The following is an 8,750-nucleotide window of genomic DNA, read 5'->3' as shown; positions in this document are numbered from 1 at the left end:
CGGAGCTAGCTGGAATGCATAGCTTGTTAGCACGAAACAGAAATCCATCGTTAACGACAAACTTGTTCCATGTTCTACATTCTTTACAATTCTGCAATACATCTTTAAATTCAGCATCATGCACATATTGATCTTTGATGGTCGCCAAACCAAATATTTTAAAGTCAAGTTGTGAAAGCATAGTATAACGACGAGACAATGCATCAGCAATAACATTTTCTTTACCCTTCTTGTGTTTAATGACATAAGGGAAAATCTCAATGAATTCAACCCATTTAGCATGTCTACGGTTCAGTTTAGCTTGACTTTTAATGTGTTTCAAAGATTCATGATCAGAATGTATAACAAATTCTTTGGGCCATAAATAATGTTGCCATGTTTCTAAAGTCCGAACAAGAGCATATAATTCTTTATCATAAGTAGAATAGTTCAGACTAGGCCCACTCAATTTTTCAGAAAAGTATGCAACAGGTTTGCCATCTTGTAATAACACACCTCCTAATCCAATTCCACTAGCATCACATTCAAGCTCAAAAGTCTTATTAAAATCAGGAAGTTGGAGTAAAGGAGCATGTGTCAACTTATTTTTCAATACCGTGAAGGCTTCTTCCTGTGCGGTACCCCAAACAAAAGGCACATCCTTCTTTGTAAGCTCGTTGAGAGGTGCAGCAATGGTGCTAAAATGTCTCACAAAATGCCTATAGAAACCAGCGAGTCCAAGAAAACTCCGCACTTGTATGACCGTTTTGGGCTGCGGCCAACTCTCAATAGCTTCAATCTTGGCTTTACCAACTTCAATTCCCTGTGGAGTAACAACATAGCCAAGAAAAGATACTCGGTCGGTGCAAAAGGTGCACTTCCCAAGGTTACGATTTGTGACACCCACCACCACCACCACTTGTTAGTAGTCTATAGGATCATATTTTTGTGTGTTTCTATTGCTGCTAACCATGCCAGGATCACAAGCCGACGAGATTGACTGGGAGAACTTAACGAACAAGGAGCTTCATGATAAGTTTCAGCAAATGATGACTCAACAGGTGCAAGATGTGCTGAACAATTTTGAAGAGCCCATGGAGAAGATCACAGGCCTTGAGAAGACGTCCGAAACAAAGCTCGATAACAGATTTAATGAACTGCTTGCGCATCTTCCACCACCGGCTGCACCTGCCGCACCTCTGCAACAACAACAACAACGACTACCTCCACGTCGGGAAGCAGCCCTCCGCCGAGCGAGTCGTGTCCCTCTTCAGCCTGGCCAAACTGCTGGTGCTGCTGTTGATACTTCTGTGGCTCCTGCTGCTGATGTGGAGGAGGATGATTATGCGGGAGATTACGAGGATGAGGTTGATCAAAATCAGAACTACGTGCAACCACCAGCACCACAACCACCAGGTCGTCCACACGCAAATAATGGCAATGTTAGGGCTCCCCCTCAGGTACGAGATCATGACCATCTCCCTAAACTGAAATTGAATATTCCACCATTTGAGGGTAGATATGTTCCTGATATATATCTTACTTGGGAGTTAGAAACTGAACAACGATTTACATGTTTACAATATCCTGAGGAGAGACGTGTTCCTGCTGCTGTTTGTGCTTTCACTAGCTTTGCATGTGTTTGGTGGTCTGAACATTGTAGATTATATCCCGTTCCAGCTACTTGGGCTGCTTTGAAAACTTCATAGAGGCAAAGGTGTCCCGTCTTTCGATGAGATGATGAATATCGCTTTGATGGAAGTCGACTTTGACGATCCGACTACGAACGTGCGAGGACGTCGTGCCTTAGCAATCGCTAAACCAACTCCGAGAGGTTATCGACCACGCCGGAGCACGATCAACCTGACCACGAGGGTCTGTTTCCTGCGAGCAAACGAAGAACAAGCAAGAAACTGAGATTGCAATCTGGATATTGCGAATATAAGATGAAAGCTTTATTGATCAAGGTGGAGTTCTGTGACACCTTTGTCTGGTCGATGAACACAAACGAAGTACGCGAAGTTGCAGCTATGGCGAACTTTTAATCTAAACAAAACCCAAAGTCTAAACGACGCCCTAAGGGCTGTATATATGGAGGAAGTGGGGGGGAATTTCGTGGCCCTTGAGGAAGGGGTCCGAAACCAACCCTATCTCTTGTTTCCCCACACATACGGACTCTAAAAACAGCCTATACTTATGTATTTCGAAATTACATGGGCCTGGCCCAATAATAAGGTGACGCAGCACCTAGAATAGCCTCTGGACGAAAGTTATGAAGTAGCATCTTGTATATTTCGTCCAAGGCTTCATGCACGCATTATGGTGGCTTCAACGTCCTGAAATCATCATTTGTAACTCCGTTCTTGTTCCCCATGCGCATGCCATCATCCCAATGCTTGTTCTTGCTCCAATGTTCATCCTTCTCAAAGCTAGGCCCTTCATTTGTAAGCAAAACAAATGTATCCAATTTAGGCAGCATCATATTCTCATGAACATTAGAATCATTAGCAAGAAACGAAAGTACCTGGTAATTTAATTGGCGTGCGCGAGCTCTAGTAATTGGTCCAGTATGTATAGCAGCAGGGGCTGTGGGTGTAACAATGGTATTGATGTCCTCATCATCCTCCCCTTCTTGAAATGAAGTCGTCCTCGACGGAAGCTCATCTCCCTCACCCAAATAAGGCTTCAAATCTACAATGTTAAAAGTGGGACTAACCCCAAAATCTGCAGGCAGCTCCAGTTTATATGCATTATCATTTATTTTCTCTAACACCTTAAAAGGACCATCAACACGTGGCATTAGCTTTGATTTGCACAAATCAGGAAATCTATCCTTACGCAAATGTAACCAAACAAGATCTCCAGGTGCAAACACAACATGTTTTCTACCCTTATCTCCAGCAAGTTTATATTTAGCATTCATACGCTCAATGTTTTCCTTAGTTAACTCATGCATTTTTAAGATCAAATCAGCACGTTGTTTAGCATCAAAATTAACCTTCTCCGAAGATGGAAGAGGCAACAAATCAATAGGTGCACGAGGTAGGAAACCATACACAATTTCAAAAGGGCACATCTTAGTAGTAGAATGCAATGAACGATTATAAGCAAACTCAATATGAGGCAAGCATTCTTCCCACATTTTCTTATTATTCTTCAAAACAGCCCTAAGCATAGTAGACAATGTTCTATTGACTACTTCAGTTTGTCCATCAGTTTGGGGGTGACAAGTAGTACTAAAAAGCAGTTTAGTCCCCAACTTAGCCCATAAACATCTCCAAAAGTGGCTAAGAAATTTAGTATCACGATCGGAAACAATAGTATTTGGCACACCATGCAAGCGAATAATTTCACGAAAGAACAAATCAGCAACATTAACAGCATCATCGCTTTTATGACATGGTATAAAGTGTGCCATTTTCGAGAATCTATCCACGACAACAAATAGGCTATCCCTCCCCTTCTTTGTTCGAGGTAAACCTAAAACAAAGTCCATAGATATATCCTCCCAAGGAACACTAGGTACAGGCAAAGGCATATATAAACCATGAGGATTGAGTCGTGACTTAGCTTTTTGACATGTAGTGCAGCGAGCAACAAAACGCTCAACATCCCGTCTCATCTTTGGCCAAAATAAATGTGTAGCAAGTACGTCCTCCGTCTTCTTCACGCCAAAGTGTCCCATTAATCCTCCTCCATGCGCCTCCTGCAACAACAAAAGACGAAGAGAGCTAGCTGGAATGCATAGCTTGTTAGCACGGAACACAAATGCATCATTAACGACAAACTTGTTCCAGGTTCTTCCTTCTTTACAATTCTGCAAGACATCTTTAAAATCAGCATCATGCACATATTGATCTTTGATGGTCTCCAAACCAAATATTTTGAAGTCAAGTTGTGAAAGCATAGTATAGCGACGAGACAATGCATCAGCAATAACATTTTCTTTACCCTTCTTGTGTTTAATGACATAAGGGAAAGTTTCAATGAATTCAACCCATTTAGCATGTCTACGATTCAGTTTAGCTTGACTTTTAATATGTTTCAAAGATTCATGATCAGAATGTATAACAAATTCTTTGGGCCATAAATAATGTTGCCATGTTTCTAAAGTCCGAACAAGAGCATATAGTTCTTTATCATAAGTAGAATAATTCAGACTAGGCCCACTCAATTTTTCAGAAAAGTATGCAACAGGTTTGCCATCTTGTAATTACACACCTCCTAATCCAATGCCACTAGCATCACATTCAAGCTCAAAAGTCTTATTAAAATCAGGAAGTTGGAGTAAAGGAGCATGTGTCAACTTATCTTTCAATACCGTGAAGGCTTCTTCCTGTGCGGTACCCCAAACAAAAGGCACATCCTTCTTTGTAAGCTCGTTGAGAGGTGCAGCAATGGTGCTAAAATCTCTCACAAAACGCCTATAGAAACCAGCGAGTCCAAGAAAACTCCGCACTTGTGTGACCGTTTTGGGCTGCGGCCAACTCTCAATAGCTTCAATCTTGGCTTTATCAACTTCAATTCCCTGTGGAGTAACAACATAGCCAAGAAAAGATACTCGGTCGGTGCAAAAGGTGCACTTCCCAAGGTTACCAAACAAACGTGCATCACGTAGAGCAATAAAAACAGCACGTAAATGTTCCAAATGTTCTTCCAAAGATTTGCTATAAATCAGTATATCATCAAAATAGACTACCACAAATCGTCCAATGAAAGCACGTAAAACTTCTTTCATTAGTCTCATGAAAGTACTAGGTGCATTAGTTAACCCAAAAGGCATGACTAACCACTCATATAAACCAAACTTAGTTTTAAATGCAGTTTTCCATTCATCTCCCAATTTCATACGAATTTGATGGTATCCACTACGCAAATCAACTTTGGAGAATATTGTAGAGCCACTCAATTCATCAAGCATATCATCTAGCCTAGGAATAGAATGACGATAACGAATAGTAATATTATTAATGCCTCTACAATCAACACACATACGCGACGTACCATCCTTTTTAAGCACTAGTAATATAGGAACAGCACAAGGACTAAGAGATTCGCGTATATAACGTTTGTCGAGCAGCTCCTGTACTTGACGCATAATCTCCTTCGTCTCCTCTGGATTGGTACGGTATGGTGCACGGTTGGGTAGCGATGCACCGGGAATTAAGTCAATTTGATGCTCAATCCCTCGAATAGGTGGTAATCCCGGTGGCACGTCTTGTGGGAAGACGTCACCGAACTCCTGCAAAATGTTAGTGACAGCAGGGGGCAAAGAGGAAGGCACGTCCTCGAATGAAAATAATGCCTCTTTGCACACAAAAGCATAGCAAACAGATTTGCTGAAATCTAGTTCATCAATATCAGATTTTGTGGCAAGTAAACATGCACTTTTCAATTTAATTTCAGAAACAACACTAGATGGTTTATTATTAGGTTTCATTTGTTGCTCAAATTCCTTTGCCACAATCTGATTTTCACTCTTATTTTTCTCCTGTTTTGCTTTATTAGCTCTATTAATGTCATCTTTCAAAATGGAATCAGGAGTCATAGGAAGCAAAGTAATATTTTTATCCTTATGAACAAGAATATACTGATTGTTTCTACCATGGTGTACAGAATTTTTATCAAATTGCCATGGTCTACCTAGTAATAAGGAACATGCTTGCATGGGTACCACATCACAATCAACATAATCAGCATATGTAGAGATACTAAAATGCACACGAACAGTACGTGTTACCTTAACCTTGCCGCTGTTGTTGAACCATTGGATGTAGTAAGGATGTGGATGTGGTCTTGTGGTGAGAGATAGCTTCTCCACCATCTCCATGCTAGCCAAGTTGTTACAGCTCCCTCCATCTATGATGACGCGAACAGAACGTTCCTTCACAACTCCCTTTGTATGGAACAAATTATGCCTCTGATTTTGCTCTGCTTGTGTGACCTGCACACTCAAAACACGTTGAGCAACTAAACATTCATACCTGTCAGCGTCTTCAGGAGCCATGTATTGCGTCTCATTTTCAGAATCATCTCCACCATGTTCTTCACGTGTAATAAGAGCCAAAGTCTCCTCATCATAGTCACTAGCGGACTCATACCCACCATCCTCAGTAGCAATCATGACACGCTGAGATTTGCATTCTCTCGCAAAATGTCCTCTTCCCTTACAACGACGACAAATAATATCACTTGTGTGCCCTGTCGATGCCATGGAAGAAGAAGAGCTCTGCGCAGGCCCGGCAGGTGTGCTCTTGGCAGAGAGTGGTGGTTGTGCCTGCTTTCTTGTATCACGGCTGGAGGTGGCACCTGATGGAGGTGATGGTGAAGTGGAAGTAGAAGATGCACGCGGTGTCCATGATGAAGGTCGACCTGCAGAAAAGTTAGTTCGCGCCAATGGCTGTCGATCCTGCACTTCACGTTCAGCTTTACAAGCAAGATGGAATAAACGAGTGATATTATTATAATCCTTATACTCTAGAATGGTCTGAATCTCTTTATTTAATCCACCCATAAAACGTGCAAGCATAGCTTCATTCTCCTCAACAATACCACATCTAATCATGCCAGTTTGTAATTCCTGATAATATTCTTCTACAGAATTTTTCCCTTGTCTTAAACGCTGCAATTTTTGAAGTAATTCACGTTGATAATATGGTGGAACCCAACGAGTACGCATAGCAGTTTTCAAAGCAGCCCAAGTAGCTGGAACAGGATATAATCTACAATGTTCAGACCACCAAACACATGCAAAGCTAGTGAAAGCACAAACAGCAGCAGGAACACGTCTCTCCTCAGGATATTGTAAACATGTAAATCGTTGTTCAGTTTCTAACTCCCAAGTAAGATATATATCAGGAACATATCTACCCTCAAATGGTGGAATATTCAATTTCAGTTTAGGGAGATGGTCATGATCTCGTACCTGAGGTGGTGGTGCCGGCCTACCGTTGCGAATATATACCTGAGGTCGACCTGCTGGTGGTGGTGCTGGTGGCTGCACGTAGTTCTGATTTTGATCAACCTCATCCTCATAATCGCCCGCATAATCGTCATCCTCCTCAGCCGCCGCAGGAGCAGGAGCCAAAGAAGCATCAACAGTAGGTGCAGCAGCACCCGAATTTTGACCAATCTCAATCGGAACGCGCTGTGCCCGTCCCACTTGATTTGGAAAGCGGCGTTGGAGATGTGGTTGTTGTTGTTGTAGAGGTGCGACAGGTGCAGCCGGTGGTGGTTGGGGAAGACGCTTGAGCAATTCATTAAACCTGTTATCCAGCTTTGTCTCAAACGACTTCTCCACGGCATCTATCTTCTCCATAGCCTCTTCAAATCTGTTTAGCACATCTCCCACCTGGCCACTCATCATTTGCTGAAATTTATCATGCAACCCCTTGTTCGTCATGTTCTCCCAATCAGTCTCATCGGCTTGTGAACCTGCCATGGTTAGCAACAATAGAAACACAAAAGAAAATGATCCTGCACACTACTAGAAGTGGTGGTGATGGTGGTGTGTCACAAAACCTTCAAGCGAATCTCAAATTCTTACCAGTTCTTACCCAGCAGCAGGTGGTGATCGGCAACCGTTGTAGTCAAAAACTCTCAAAGCTTGGATATAGCGATTACCAGGGAGAGTCAAACGCACGATGTAGACTTATGTGGAGCTGGGAAGGCTTATAATATGGTAGCAAAATGGTAAGCAATAATCAATTCAGAGATGCAAAGTTGAATAAATGCTCAACGACGGTACTGTGCTAGTCCTAGTCTAGACCGTGCTAGAGACGCGAGCCTAGAACACTAACAAAATCACGGCGCTGCACGTAAACAAGGGAAAAGCACACTCTGGAATTTCTTTTCGCTCTTTTTTTGCGTTCTCTTTTTTTTGCGCTCCTCTTTTTTTTTGCGAAAAATCACTATAATGGCGAGTGTCTCAAAACTCTTCCCAGGTCAAACTGACAGGACGGGCACAAAATTTTTGACTATTTTTTTTCGGAAATCAGGGCAGTGACGACGAAAAAGTGCGACAAAAAATCACTATGATGGCGAGTGTCTCAAAACACTACCCGGGGCCTAAAAATAGGATAGGGAAAAAATATTTTTGGTTGCCGAAATTTTGGCCTAAAAACTGCCCGGGGGTATCCAGACTTTTTTTTCCGAGACCTACTTAGGCAAGGAAACACGAAACGGAAAATATATGGATCTCTAAAACCAACCGAATATGAAAAGAACTCGGATTGGTGGTGGATATATGGCGGTAGGATATGGCAGCGGTGGTGGTATATGGTAGCGGTAGTGGTATATGGATATGGATCGGTGGTGGTATATGGATACGGATTGGTGGTGGTATATAGATACGGATTCAGAGCGGTGGCGGATGAGCAATGGTGGTAGTTGGCAAGGCGATGATGATGGTGCGGCGGCGGCGTGACAACTTATGACCAGAACTCGAAACTCTAAAAGACTAGACTCTAAGACCAGCAACTTGACACGACGATGCAACCGCAAATTCAACAAAGCAAAAACCCTAAAAAGATTATGCAAAGGCTCAGATTGGTTCGGATATGATGAACTAACCCTAATTTTTTTTGTGGCTTTTTCATGGACTGTAGGTATGAAGAACAGACTCGATCTAAACTACGAAAAACTGTAAAATCTCACCGAGCAACCTGGAAATCTGATACCACTTGATAGAGGCAAAGGTGTCCCGTCTTTCGATGAGATGATGAATATCGCTTTGATGGAAGTCGACTTTGACGATCCGACTACAAACGTGC

This window comes from Aegilops tauschii, chromosome 4 (genome assembly GCF_002575655.3).
Source record: "Aegilops tauschii subsp. strangulata cultivar AL8/78 chromosome 4, Aet v6.0, whole genome shotgun sequence".
NCBI classification, from domain to species: domain Eukaryota; kingdom Viridiplantae; phylum Streptophyta; class Magnoliopsida; order Poales; family Poaceae; genus Aegilops; species Aegilops tauschii.
The sequence above is the reverse complement of the archived record's forward strand: the minus strand, read 5'-3'. Positions refer to the sequence as shown.